Source organism: Vulpes lagopus, chromosome X (genome assembly GCF_018345385.1).
Source record: "Vulpes lagopus strain Blue_001 chromosome X, ASM1834538v1, whole genome shotgun sequence".
Taxonomy (NCBI): Eukaryota; Metazoa; Chordata; class Mammalia; order Carnivora; family Canidae; genus Vulpes; species Vulpes lagopus.
This window is the reverse complement of record NC_054848.1, coordinates 65,800,648-65,814,818: the sequence shown is the minus strand read 5'-3', so window position 1 is coordinate 65,814,818 and position 14,171 is coordinate 65,800,648. Positions and strand designations below refer to the sequence as shown.

At 39.4% G+C, this 14,171-nt stretch overlaps 1 pseudogene; it reads left to right on the top strand.

Moving 5' to 3' along the window:
* The first annotated feature begins 1,343 nt into the window (after nucleotides 1-1,343).
* On the top strand, nucleotides 1,344-10,911 carry LOC121482563 (annotated as a pseudogene).
* Nucleotides 10,912-14,171: the final 3,260 nt, after the last annotated feature.

Genomic DNA, 14,171 nt, shown 5'->3' with positions numbered 1-14,171 from the left:
CTTGTACTTCCTCTCTCTTTTACAGAGTCCCTCTTAATATTTCTTGCAGAGCTGGTTTGGTGGTCACATATTCTTTCAGTTTCTGCCTATCTTGGAAGCTCTTTATCTCTCCTTCTATTCTGAATGAGAGCCTTGCTGGATAAAGTATTATTGGCTGCAGGTTCTTCTCATTTAGGACCCTGAATATATCCTGCCAGCCCTTTCTGGCCTGCCAGGACTCTGTGGAGAGGTCTGCTGTTACCCTAGTACTTCTCCCCATAAAGGTTAGGGATTTCTTGTCTCTTGATGCTTTAAGGATATTCTCCTTGTCTTTGGAATTTGCAAGTTTCACTATTTAATGTTGAGGTGTTGAGTGATTTTTATTGATTTTAGGGGGGGGATCTTTCTCCTGTATCTGAATGCTTATTTCCCTTCCCAAATTAGGGAAGTTCTCAGCTATGATTGTTTCAAGTACACTTTCTGGTCCTCTGTCCCTTTCATCGCCCTCAAGAACCCCAATGAAATGTAGATGTTTTCTTTTGAGTGTGTCATTTATTTCCCTTAACCTGTCCTCATGATCTTTTAATTGTTTTCTCTTTTTTCCTCAGCTTCCTTCTTTGCCATCAACTTGTCTTCTTTGTCACTCATTCTTCCACCTCGTTAACCCTCTTTAGGACCTCCAGTTTGGATTGCATCTCATTCAATTGATTTTTAATTTCTGCGTGACTAGATCTAAATTCTGCAGTCATGGAGTCTCTTGAGTCCTTTATGCTTTTTTCTAGAGCCACCAGTAGCTTTATAATAGTGCTTCTGAATTTGCTTTCTGACATTGAATTGTAATCCAAATTTTGTAACTCTGTGGGAGAGAAGACTGTTTCTGAATCTTTTGTGGTGTGGTTTTCCTTCCAGTCATTTTTCTCTGTGCAGAGTGGCTATAAACAGGTTTACTGGAAAAGGGGGAAAAATAGAGGGAAAAAAAGGCGGGGGAAGCAAACAGAACCCAAAAATAAGGGGGAGTATCCTCTCATTCTATATACTGTAAATCCCTCGACTTTCCTTGGAACTTTCAAGTGCTGCTTTGTCAATAACTTGCTATTCTCCTGTCCTTCCACATGGTCTCTTGGGGGGAGGGGCCTGCTGTGCTGATTCTCAGGTGTGTGCACCTGGCAGAGCTTCCCAGCCCCCTGCCAGGTGCACAGCTCGTTGGGAACTGTGTATCCTGTGAGGCCCCTGCTCAGTCCCAGGTACAAGGTGACACCAGGAGGAACAACCACAGTGGAGGCGGCCAGCTCTCCAACTCTGGTATCAGCTTCTGCTTTAACTACTGCATCTCCCAGTTGGCAGGGAACCTTGATGCTCTGGGGATGAGGGGTGCCGATCTGCACAGCTCAGGGCCGACCGGAGGCTGGAGTGTCCTCACTATCCTGGGCCCTCTCGGCCTCCGCCTGTCCCAGGGGAAGTGCCGGATCTTGGACTGTGTCCCCCAATTGCCCTTGGCCCTGGGGCCTGCACCACTGGAATCATGTTCCCAGGGCCGCACAGCCCCCTCCTCGTGCAGAGCAGCTGCCTCATTGGTCTCGCAAGCTGCTCCTGAAAATGCGCTGGCCACGGGCTCCAGCCCTTTAGGAAGCTTGGCCTGCAGTGTGTGGAGCACTCTCCCCGGGGCTCAGGTCCCTGTTAGTGTCCCTGGGAGCCTGAGGGCATCCCCGCCCCTCCTGGGATCCTGCCCGAGCTCCCTGGGAGCGCCTTTCCATCTAGGAAGATTGGAAAAGCTCCTCCTTCTCCAGGACTGGGATTCCTGTCCTGGGGGCACTCACCTGGTAGGCCTTAGTGGGCTCCTCTCGGGGCCCTTCCTCCTTGTATGCTTTTTTATTTCTTTATTTTTTTCCGTCTTCCTACCTTGATAGAACCCGAACTCTTCTCACTGTAGCATTCCAGCTGTTCTCTCTTTAAATCTCAGGCCAGGGGATCCCTGGGTGGCGCAGTGGTTTAGCGCCTGCCTTTGGCCCAGGGCGTGATCCTGTATTCCCGGGATAGAGTCCTGTGTTGGGCTCCCTGCATGGAGCCTGCTTCCCTCTCTCTCTCTCTCTCTCTCTCTCTCTCTCTCTCTCTCTCTCTCTCTCTCATGAATAAATAAATAAATTTTTTTTAAAAAGAAAGAAATCCTTTAAAAAATAAATCTCAAACCAAATTCATAGTTTTTCAGGATGATTTGAAAGTTATTTAGGTAAGTTGGTGGGGACAGGTGACTTGGGGACCCTACTCTTCCACCATCTTTCCCTGCCTCTGATAAGTTCTTTATAGACTTTGGATACTAACACTGATAGTCTTTATCTGATAAGTCATTTGCAAATATTTCCTTTCATTCTTTAGGTTATCTTTTGGTTTTGTCTATGCTTTCCTTTGCTGTGCAAAAGCTTTTTATCTTTATGAAGGCCCAATAGTTCAATTTTGCCTTTGTTTCCCTTGCCTTTGGAGACCTTTCTAGCAAGAAATAGCTGCAGAAGGTCAAAGAGGTTGTTGCCCGTGTTTTTCTCTGTTTGATGGATTTGGGTGTCGCATTTAGATCTTTCACCCATTTTGAGTGTATTTTTGTGTATGATGTAAGAAAATGGTCCATTTTCATTCTTCTGCATGTGGCTGTCCAATTTTCTCAACACCATTTGTTGAAGAGGTTGTTCTTTTTTCCATTGAATATTCTTTCCTGCTTTATCAAAGATTAGTTGACCATAGAGTTGAGGGCCCATTTCTGGGTTCTCTATTCTATTTCATTGATCTATATGTGTCTTTTTTTGTGCCAGTGTGATGCTCTCTTGATGATTACCACTTTGTAATACAGCTTGAAGTCCAGGATTGTGATGCCGCCAGCTTTGGTATTCTTTTTCAAATTTCCTTTGCCTATTCATAATGTTTTCTACTTCCATAAAAATTTTAGAATTATTTGTCCCAGCTCTGTGAAAAAAATGTTGATGTTATTTTGATAAGGATTGCTTCCATTTTTTTTGTGTCTTTCTCAATTACTTTCATGAGTGTTGTATAATTTTCTGAGTACAGATACTTTGCCTCTTTGGTTAGATTTATTCCTAGTTATCTTACAAATTTTGATGCAATTGAAAATGGGATTTATTCTTTAATCTCTATTTCTTCTGTCTCATTTTTATTGTATAGAAATGCCACTGATTTCTGTGCATTGATTTTGTATCCTGCCACATTGCTGAATTCCTGTATGACTTCTAGCAAATTTGGGGTGGAATCTTTGGGTTTTTCACTTTTTTAAAGATTTTATTTATTTGTTCCTGAGAGACACACAGAGAGAGGCAGAGACACAGGCCGAGGGAGAAGCAGGCTCCTTGCAAGGAGCCTGATGTGGGACTCAAGACCGGATCTTGCCCTGGGCCAAAGGCAGACACTCAACCGTTGAGCTACCCAGGCATCCCTTTGGGTTTTTCACATAGTGTATCATGTTATCTGTGAGGAGTGAGAGTTTGACTTCTTTCCGATTTAGATGACTTCTTTTCTTTTTTTTTCTGATTAAGTCTTTTTTCTTGTCTGATAATCTTTTTTTCCTTTCATAATTTATTTTTTTGTATATCTTTTGTTGGAGTTCGATTTGATTACATATAGTATAACACCCAGTGCTCAACCCGTCAAGTGCCCCCCTCAGTGTTGTCTGACTGCTGAGGCTAGGACTTCTAGTACTATGTTGAACAACAGTGGTGAGATTCTGCAATCACAGTTAGCAGCTTGAAGAACTGGAGACTTGGAAATGCACTGACAGGCTTAGAACACACAGGGACATCCCTGTTGTATTTCTGACCTTAGGGGAAAAGTTCTCAGTTTTTCCCCATTGAGAATGATATTTGCTGTTGGCTTTTTGTATATGGGTTTTATGATATTGAGGTATGTTCTCTCTGTTGCTACAATGTGAAGAGTTTTTTTTTTTTTTTTTTTTTTTTTTTTTTTTTTTTTTTAATGTGAAGAGTTTTAATCAAGAAAGGATGCTGTACTTTGCCAAATGTTTGTCCTGCATCTATTGAGAAGATCATATGGTTCTTGACCTTATTTTATTAATGCAGTGTATCATACTGATTGATTTGAAGATGTTGAACCGTGCTTGTAGACAAGGAATAAACTCCATTCATCATGATGAATAATCCTTTTAATGTACTGTTGGATCCTATTGGCTAGTATCTTGGTGAGAGTTTTGGCATCCATGTTCATCACGGATACTGGTTTATAATTCTCCTTTTTGGTGGGATCTTTGTCTGGTTTGGGAATTAAGGTGATGCTGGCCTCATAAGAAGAGTTTGGATGATGTCCTTCCATTTCTGTTTTTTGAAACAGTTCAGAAGGTAAGTATTATTGTCCTTTCAATGTTTGGCACAATTCCCCTGAGAAGTCATACAGTCATGGATTCTTGTTTGCTGGGATTTTCTGATTACTGCTTCAATTTGCTTGCTGATTATGAATCTATTCAGGTTTTTAGTTTCTTCCTGTTTCAGTTTTGGTAGTTTATATGTTTCCAGGAATGCTTCCATTTTTTCTATATTACCTAATTTGTTTCCATATTGTTGCTCATAATATGTTCTTTTTTAAAAGAAGGATTTTATTTATTTATTTGAGAGAAAGAGGGAGAGTGCAAGCATGAGTGGGGAGGGAATGAGAAGCAGGCTCCCCACTAAGCAAGAAGCTCAATTTGGGGCTTGATCCCAGATCCCAAGACCATAACCTGAGCTGAACGCTGATGCATAACTGAGTGAGCCACGCAGGTGCCCTCCTAAAAACATGTTCTTATAATTGTTTGTACTTCTTCAGTGTTGATTGTGATATCTCCTCTTTAATTCATGAGTTAATTAATTTGAGTGCTTTCTCTTTTCTTTTTGATAAGTCTGCCAGGAGATTATCAGTCTTATTCTTTCAAAGAACTAGTTCCTAGTTTCTTTGTTCTGTTCTACTTTTCTTTGGGTTTCTATTTCATTGATTTTGCTCTAATATTTATTAATTCTCTTCTCCTGCTGGGTTTATGCTTTATTTGCTCTTTTTTCTCTAGCTGCTTTAGGTGTAAGGTTAGGTTGTGTATTTGAGACCTTTCTTATTTCTTTTTTTTTAAAGATTGTATTTATTTATTCATGAGAGAGAGCAAGAGAGATGCAGAAACACAGGCAAGGGAGGAGCAGGTTCCCCACAAGGATCCCAATGCAGGGCTTGATCTGGGACCCTGGGATTATGCCGTGAGCCAAAGGCAGATGCTCAACCTCTGAGGTGCCCAGGCATCCTGAGGCCTTTCTTATTTCTTGAGAATAGTTGACATTGTTCTATACTTCCCTCTTAGGATTGCCTTTGCTGCATCACAAAGGTTTTGAACTGTTAGTTGTGTCTTCATTTTCATTTTTTTCCATGAATTTTTAAAATCATTCTTTAATTTCCTGATTGGTTCATTTATTCTATAGTAGGATGAGCTTTAACCTCCAAGTATTTGAGTTCCTTCCAAATTTCCTCTTGTGATTGAGTTCAAGGTTCAAAGCATTGAAGTCTGAAAATCGGCAGTGGATAATCCCAATCTTTTGGTACTGATGGAGACCTGATTTGTGACCCAGTATGTGATTTATTCTGGAGGATGTTCCAGTGCACTTGAGAAGAATGTTTATTCTGTTACTTTAGGATGAAATGCTCTGTATATACCTTTGAAATCCATCTGGTTCAGTGTGTCATTCAAAGCCCATGTTGCCTTGTTGATCTTTTGCGTAGATGAGTTGACCACTGCAGTGGGCAGGGTGTTAAAGTTCCCTATTATTTTTATATTATTATCAATGTATTTCTTTAATTTTGTTATACATTGGTTCATATAATTGGCTGCTTCCATGTTAGGGGCATAATTTTTTTGTATATTTTTTATTGGAATTCAATTTGCCAACAATAAATATTTACAATTGTTAGATCTTGTTGGATAGACCCATTAATTATGATATAGTGACCTTCTTTATTTCTTATTAGTCTTTGGTTTAAAATCTAGGTTGTCTGATATAAGGATTACTACCCCAGCTTTCTTTGATGCCCGTTAGCATGATAAATGGTTCTCCACCTCCTCACTGTCAATCTGGAGGTGCCTTTGGGTCTAACTTGAGTCTCTTGTGAAGAACATATGGATAAGTCTTCGTTTTTTATCCATTCTGATTCCTTGTGTCTTTTTATTGGATCATTTTGCCCATTTACATTCAGAGTACCTATGGAAAGATATGCATTTAGTGCCATTGTATTTCCTATAAAGTCACTGTTTCTGTATATTGTTTTTGTTCCTTTCTGGCCTATGTTACTTTTGAGCTCTCTCTTCTCTTTGAGGATCTCCTTTAATATTTCTTGTAGGACTGGTTTAGTGATCACAAATTCTTTTAGTTTCTGTTTGTCCTGGAAACTCTTTATATTTCCTTCTATTCTGAGTATCAGCCTTGTTGTATAAAGTATTCTTGGCTGCATGATTTTCTCATTTAGTACCCTGAATATATCATGCTTGTCCTTTGTGGCCTGCCAGGTCTCTGTGGATAGATCTGCTGCCTGCCTTATGTTTCTACCTCTGTGGATTATGGACCTCTTGTCCTGAGATGCTTTTAGGATTTTCTCTTTGTCTCTAAGTTTTGCAAGCTTCACTCTTATATGTTGGTGTGTTAACCTATTTTTATTGATTTTGAGGGGGGTTCTCTGTTTCTTCTGGAATTGAATATTGCAGCATTTTTTACAGGAGCCAAATTATGGAAGCAGCCTGAATCTCAATTGTTAGATAAATGGATAAAAAATGAGAGGTATATATCTATGGACAGATAGATACAGTTAAGAGTCCAGTTATTATCATGTGCACTGAGTAATGTATAGAAGTTTTGAATCATTAAATTGTACATCTGAAACTAATATAACACTGTATGTTAACTGTAATGTAATTAATATTGAAAAACTTAATACAAATATAAATAAAATACAAAGAACCATTTTAAACTAGTATAATAGAGCCTTAATCTCCTTTAAAAATTCATTTAAAATCTCCTTTAAAAATACACTTTGCTATTCTATGTTTAAATTATTCCTAGCCAGAAGCATCAAATCTAATGAAATTTAGTGGTTGGTTTTTAAATTTTTTTATGTTCAGAAACACTTTTATGTTTTCTAAAGTTTTTATTTAAATTCCAGTCAACAGGGACACCTGGGTGACTCAGTGGTTGAGCGCCTGCCTTCAGCCCAGGGTGTGATCCTGGAGTTCCAGGATCGAATCTCACATTGGGCTCCCTGCATGGAGCCTGCTTCTCTCTCTGCCTGTGTCTCTGCCTCTCTCTCTATGTCTCTCATGAAAAAAAATAAATAAAATCTTTAAAAATAAATAAGTAAAAAATAAATAAAATAAAAAAACAAAAGTAAATAAATAAATAAATAAACAAATAAATTCCAGTTAACATACAGCATAATATTAGTTTCAGGTATACAATATGGTTACTCAACACTTCCATACAAAACCGGTTGCTTGTCACAACAAGTGCACTCCTTAATCCCCATCACCTATTTAACCAGTCTCCTCATCCACCTCCCCTCTGGTAACCATTAGTTTGTTCTCTATAGTTAAGAGTCTGTTTCTTTGTTTGCCTCTCTCTCTCTTTTCTTCTATATGCTTCTTTTTTTGTTTCTTAATTCCACATATGAGTGAAATCATATGATATTTGTCTTTCTCTGACTGTGTATCAGATCTAGCAGTTTTTGTGTTGGAGTCTTTCAGGTTTTCTAAATAGAATATCATGCCTCTGCAAATAGTGAAAGTTTCACTTTGTCTTTGCCAATTTGTATAACTTTTATTTTTTTGTGTTCTCTGATTGCTGTGGCTAGGACTTCTAGTACTATGTTAAACAATGGTGGTGAAAGTGAATATCCTTGTCTTATTACTGTCTGAAGAAGAAAAGCTCTGATTTCCCCATTGAGCATGATATTAGCTGTGTATTTTTCACATATGTTTATGATGTTGAGGTATGTTCACTTTAACCCTACATTGTTGAGAGTTTTTAATCATGAATGGATGGTGTACTTTGTCAAATGCTTTTTCTACATCTATTGAAAAGATCATGTTTCTTTCTTTAAGATTTTATTTATTTATTCATGAGAGACATAGAGAGAGAGGCCAGAGACACAGGCAGAGAGAGAAGCAGGCTCCATGCAGGGAGCCCAACGTGGGACTCGATCCCATGACTCCAGGATCATGCCCTGGGCCAAAGGCAGGTGCTAAACTGCTAAGCCATCCAGGGATCCCTTGAAAAGATCATGTTTCTTATCCTTTCTTTTATTTATGTAGTGTGTCACATTGATTGATTTGTGAATACTGAACCACTTGCAGCCCAGGAATAAATCCCACTTGAATGTGGTGACTGATTCTTTTAATGTACTGTTGGATTCATTTTGCTTGTATTTTATTGAGAATTTTTGCATCCATGGTCATCAGGGATATTGGCCTATAGTTCTCTTTTTCTATAGTGTCTTTATCTGGATTTGGTATCAGGGTAATGCTAGCCTCATAGAATGAATTTTGAAGTTTTCTTTCTGTTTCTCCTTTTTGGAATAGTTTAAGAAGAGTACATATTAACTCCTCTTTACATGTTTGCTAGAATTCACCTGTGAAGTGCTCTGGCCCTGGAGTGTTGTTTATTGGGAGATTTAATGACTGATTCCATTTCTTTGCTGGCTATTAATCTGTTCAAGTTTTCTATTTCTTCCTGTTTCACTTTTGGTAGTTTATGTGTTTCTGGGAATTTACCCAGGTTTTCCAGGTTTTCCAATTCATTGGCATATTGTTTTTCATAATAATCTCTTATAATTGTATTTCTGTGGTGTTGGATATTTCTCCTCTCACTTTTCACTATGAACTTGAATCTTTCTCTTTGATAAATCTAGGTAGGATTTTATTGATTTTATTAATTTTTTTCAATGAACCCACTCCTGGTTTCATTGATCTGTTCTCCTGTTTGGGAGGTTTTGTTTTGTTTTTAAGTGTCTATATCATTCATTTCTGTTCTAAACTTTTTTATTTCCCTACTTCTGCTCACTTTAGGATTAATTTTCTATTCTTTTTCTAGCTCCTTCTTTGTATAAGGTTTGGTTTATTTATTTGAGATTTTTATTGCTTCTTGAGGTAGGTCTGAATTACTATATACTTCCTTCCTAGGACTGCTTTTGCTGCATCCAAGAGTCATTGGACCATAATGTTTTCATTTTCATTTGTTTCCATGTATTTTTTTAATTTCTTCTTTAATTTCCTGGTTGACCTATTCATTCTTTAGTAGCATGTTCTTTAACCTCCATATATTTGTGATCTTTCTAAATATTTTCTTGTGATTGACTGTAAGTTTCATAGCATTGTGCTCAGAATATATCCATGGTATGATCTCAGTTGTTTTGTACTTTTTGAGGCCTGATTTTTGACCTACTATGTGATCTATTCTGGAGAATGTCCCAACTGCACTTGAAAAGAAAAGTGTAGGGCAGCCCCGGTGGCTCAGCAGTTTAGCGCCACCTGCAGCCAAGGGTGTGATCCTGGAGACTCTGGATCCAGTCCCACATCAGGCTCCCTGCATGGATCCTGCTTCTCCCTCTGCCTGTGTCTCTGCTTCTCTCTCTCCTTTCTGTGTATTCTCATGAATAAATAAATAAAATATTTAAAAAAAAAGAAAAGAAAAGAAAAAAAGAAAAGAAAAGAAAAGAAAAGAAAAGAAAAGAAAAGAAAAGAAAAGAAAGTGTATTCTGCTGCTTTAGGATGAAATGTTCTGAATATATCTGTTAAGTTCATCTGGTCCAGTGTGTCATTCAAAACTATTTTTTCCTTGTTGACTTTCTGCCTAGATGATCTGTTCATTGATGTAATTGGGGTGTTGAAGTCCCCTATTCTTATATTATTTTCAATGAATTCCTTTATTTTATTATTGTTTTACATATGTTGGTGCTTCAAAGTTGGGTGCAAAAATATTTACAATTGTTAGATCTTCCTGTGGTATCGACCCCTTTATTATGATATAGTGCCCTTCTTCATCCCTTGCTAGTCTTTGGTCTAAAATCTATTTTGTCTGATATAAGTATCACTACTCAGGCTTTATTTTCATGTCCATTTGCATAATAAATATTTCTCCATCCCCTCACTTTCAATCTGCAGGGATCTTTAGGTCTAAAATAAATCTCTTGATGGAGAGAACGTGGGCAGAAGCCAAAGGATGATACAACCGTGTTGTGCTGTATGAGAAGAAGCAAACTGGTAAAAAAAAAAAATAATGAGAACCAAAAGAACGAACAAGATGACATCAAACCAGAAGATAAAGCTCATAAGGCCTCAGCCAAAATTCAGGCTAAATTCCATGGACACATAAGGAAAAAGCTCAAAGGAGAGAAGAAGGGTGATGCTCAAGCTGCTGAGTCAGAGGCGAACAGAAGGATGAAGCCCCTGTTCCTGACAGCATGGAGAAGGAGGGAGAAAGTTCTACTCCCACGGATGCAGCCCCTACCTCCAGCCCCAAGCCTGAGGAAACTGGCTTCCGAGGAGAAGGGGGGAGAGTTCCCCTGATGCTGCCAAAGAGCAGGCAGTCCCCCAGGCTATGTCCCCTCAGAGGAGGAGCCCAGCTCTGCTGAGACAGAAAGTGCCACTAAAGCTTCCACTAACAACTCATGGTCCTCTGAAGACACCCCAGCCACGGAGGTGCTTAAACAAACCAATGTGCCTGCTGCTCTCACTGTTGCTGCCACTACCCCACTGCAGAAGATGCTGCTGATAAGGCAACAGCCCAGCCTCCAGTGGATGCTGTGGAGAGCAGCCAAGCTGAGGAAAAGGTAGAAACTGTAGGTGAAATTAAACTCAAGGAAAGTGCCTGGCAGGATGAAGGTAAAGGAGAAGAACATGATATGGAATAAGAACATGCCTGATCTTTAAGAAATGGCTTTCCATGTCCCTCCCCTCCCCTCTCCTGAATCCTGTCTCTCCCCACCCTCTTCTCAACTCCACTCTGAAATTTCCCTTCCTGTCTTGCTCACATTCATGAGTCTGTCCTCTCCTACCCACTACCTCATTTTCTGTCAGTGTGGCAATTTTTTTTTTTTAAAAAAAGCAGTAAAGATCCCAAGTCACACAATGTGGTTTAAACTTTTTTTTTTGTTTCTTGATGCGGTTATGGTGAATTTTTGGTAATGATGATCCAACCATTTTGGGAAATCCTTGAACTATATCAAAAATTTTTAATCTGGTGCATGTGGCCTTGTGGGAATCCATTTTCCTCCCTATCTCTGTTCCAATTGTGTGTGCAATGATTTTTTCATTTGAGGAGTCTAAAATATAGAGTGAATTCAAAACCAGTTTTTTATTCTTCCTTTTAATATGATGGAATAAACAAAAAAATTAAGAACCCAGTTTGTTTTGAAAATAAAATAAAAAAAAGCAAATAAAGCAAATGTGAAATTAGAGTGAAAAAATAAAATGAATTTCTTGTAGGCAGCATGTATTCGGGTCTTTTTAAAAATCTATTCTGAAATTCTATGTATTTTGACTGGAATGTTTAGTCAATTTACATTCAGACTAATTATTGGTAAATATGCATTTAATGCCATCTTAATGCTTTTTTTGTCATTGTTTCTGGACATTTTTCCACTCAGAGTCTCCTTTAATATTTGTAGCAGTGTTGGTTTAGTACTTATGAACTCCTTTAGTTTTTGTTTGTCTGGGTAGCTCTTTATATTTCCTTCTATTTTGAACCATGGCCTTGCTAGATAGAGTATTCTTGATTTTAGAGTTTTCCCGTTCAGCACATTGAATATATCATGCCACCCTCTTCTGGCTTACCCAGTTTCTATGGAGGGATCTTCATCTAGCCTCATGGGTCTTCCCTTGTAAGTTAGGGACTTGTTTTGTCTTGATGCTTTTATGATTTTTTATCACTGTATTTTACAAATGTAATTACAATATGTCGTGATAATGGCCTGGTTTTGTTTATTTTGATGGAAGTTCTCTGTACTTTCTGGATCTGTCTGTTTCCTTTACCAGATTAGGGAAACTTTTAGCTATTATTCCCTCAAGTAAATTTTCTTCCTCCTTTCTCTCTTCTTCTTCTTCTGGGATTCCTATAATACAAATGTTATTATATTTGATGGAGTCACTGAGATCCTTAAGTCTATTCTCCTATTCTATAATTATTTTTTCTTTCTTTTGTTCAGCTTCATTATTTCCCATTATTTTGCTTTCTATATCATGTATTCACTTCTCTGCTTTTTCCAGCCTTGTGTTCATTTATTGCATCAAGCCTGTGTCCAAGCTCAGTTATTGTATTTTCTTTTCTGGTGGAATATTTTTAACTCTGTTATCTCTGTAGTAAGGGCCTCCCTGAAGTATTCCATTCATTTCTCAACCCCAGCAAGTATCCTTATGATTGTTGCCCTAATTTCTCCATCAGGCATGTTACTTATATTGATCTGCTTAGATTTCTGGTCATGACCTTATTTTGTTGTTTCATTTGGGATGAATTCCTCTGTCTTGGCATTTTGTCTGAATCTCTGCCTTCTGTGTTTTAATTAGTTCATTAAGTTTCTTTCTCCTGAGAGTAATGATTTTATGAAGAATATATTATATAGTGCCCTGGGCCTCCCGCTTCAGGGCGTCTCTGGTGTGTGCTGTGTGTGCTGTCCTGTTGTGTTTTGGCTGCTCTGTCCTTAGAGTCCAGTCATCTGCAGAGGCTATCTTTGCCTGCAGTAGGCAGTGTTTTGTCCTTGGCCAGAATGCGGCAAGATTTAACCAGGTGTACTCTGATATGCTCTTTATTTTTTAAAATACTTTATTTATTTATTCATTAGAGACACACAGAGAGAGGCAGATACATGGACAGAGGGAGAAGCAGATTCCCCACAGGATCAGGACTCGATCCCAGGACCCTGGGATCACAACCTGAGGCAAAGGCAGATAGATACTCAACCACTGAGCCATCTAGGTGCCCCTCCATTATGCTCTTTAAATGAGACCTGATACTACTTCCACTAGAAAAGAAGCCCTGCAGAACTCTCTGCTTGGGAGAGGTCGTGTGGGCAGGTGTTTCTGCTGGCCTTCTGAGGAAGGAGTCTGCCACACTGAGTTGACTGAGAATGGCAGTACAGTCAGAATGCAATGGTGTGGGACTTGATATAAGCAGGTTGGACAGTCAGTGTCAGCACTGTGGTGCTTATTGTAGGTGGCTCCATGTTTATGCCAAGGGTTGGGGTGGGAGGGAAATGGCATCAGCCAGCTCCTTTATCCCTGGAGAGGCATCTCCATGTATGCTGCCTCTCGGGGAAGCACTGGGAGAAAAGAACACAATATATCCCACTGTATATTCCAGGCATTTTTCAGTTCACTGTTTCCACACTATCTACCTCTAGGTTGTTTGTTTGCTTTCTGTTTAAGAGCAGCGTGGTGCCCTCTAGGCTGTATTCAAGATAAGTCTGCTGAGTTTTAAAACTCCAGGCTTTATCTACATAGTGTTGGCAGGGGCCTGTACTGGTCTTCTGAGGGAGGGTCCTGCTACAGTGGTACACAGGGAAGATTGACCAAGAAGGGAAGTTATGCCAGAGCACAGGGGTATGGGACTTGGTGTAAGCAAGTAAGGCAGTGAGTGTCAGGGCTGAGCTGCTTTTTGTAGGTGGTTCTGTTTTTATGCTGAGAGTTGGGGTAGGGAAATGGTGCTAGCTGGCTCCTTTGTCCTGGGAGAAGCCTCTCTGTGAATGCTGCCTCAGAGGGACAAGCTCCAAGAAGAGTGAATAATCTCCCTTCTCTGTGCCCGAGGCATTCTTCAGATTGCTATTTCCATGCCATCTGTCCTCAGGTTGTTTGCCTGACTTCTATTCATGAGTAGGGCAAAGCACTCAAGGTTCTATTCCAGCCAAGTCCAAAAACTCCAGTGTTTAAGACCTGCTTGTTGCAAGAACTCATGAAAATCAGCCCCTCTTGTTTTCCCAGCCAATAGCTTCAGGGAAATGTTCTCCTAGTGTGTTCGTCTATGTGCTCCTCTCTCTCACCTTCTACCATGATCATGGCTACCTCCACTCTGCAGTACCCATGATCCATTTATCCCCTAAACCATGTCTCTGTATCTCCTACCTTCTTTGATGTGGCTTCTTTTCTCCCTTTAGTTGTGGAGTTTGTTCTTTCAATCTTCAGGTTAATTTCT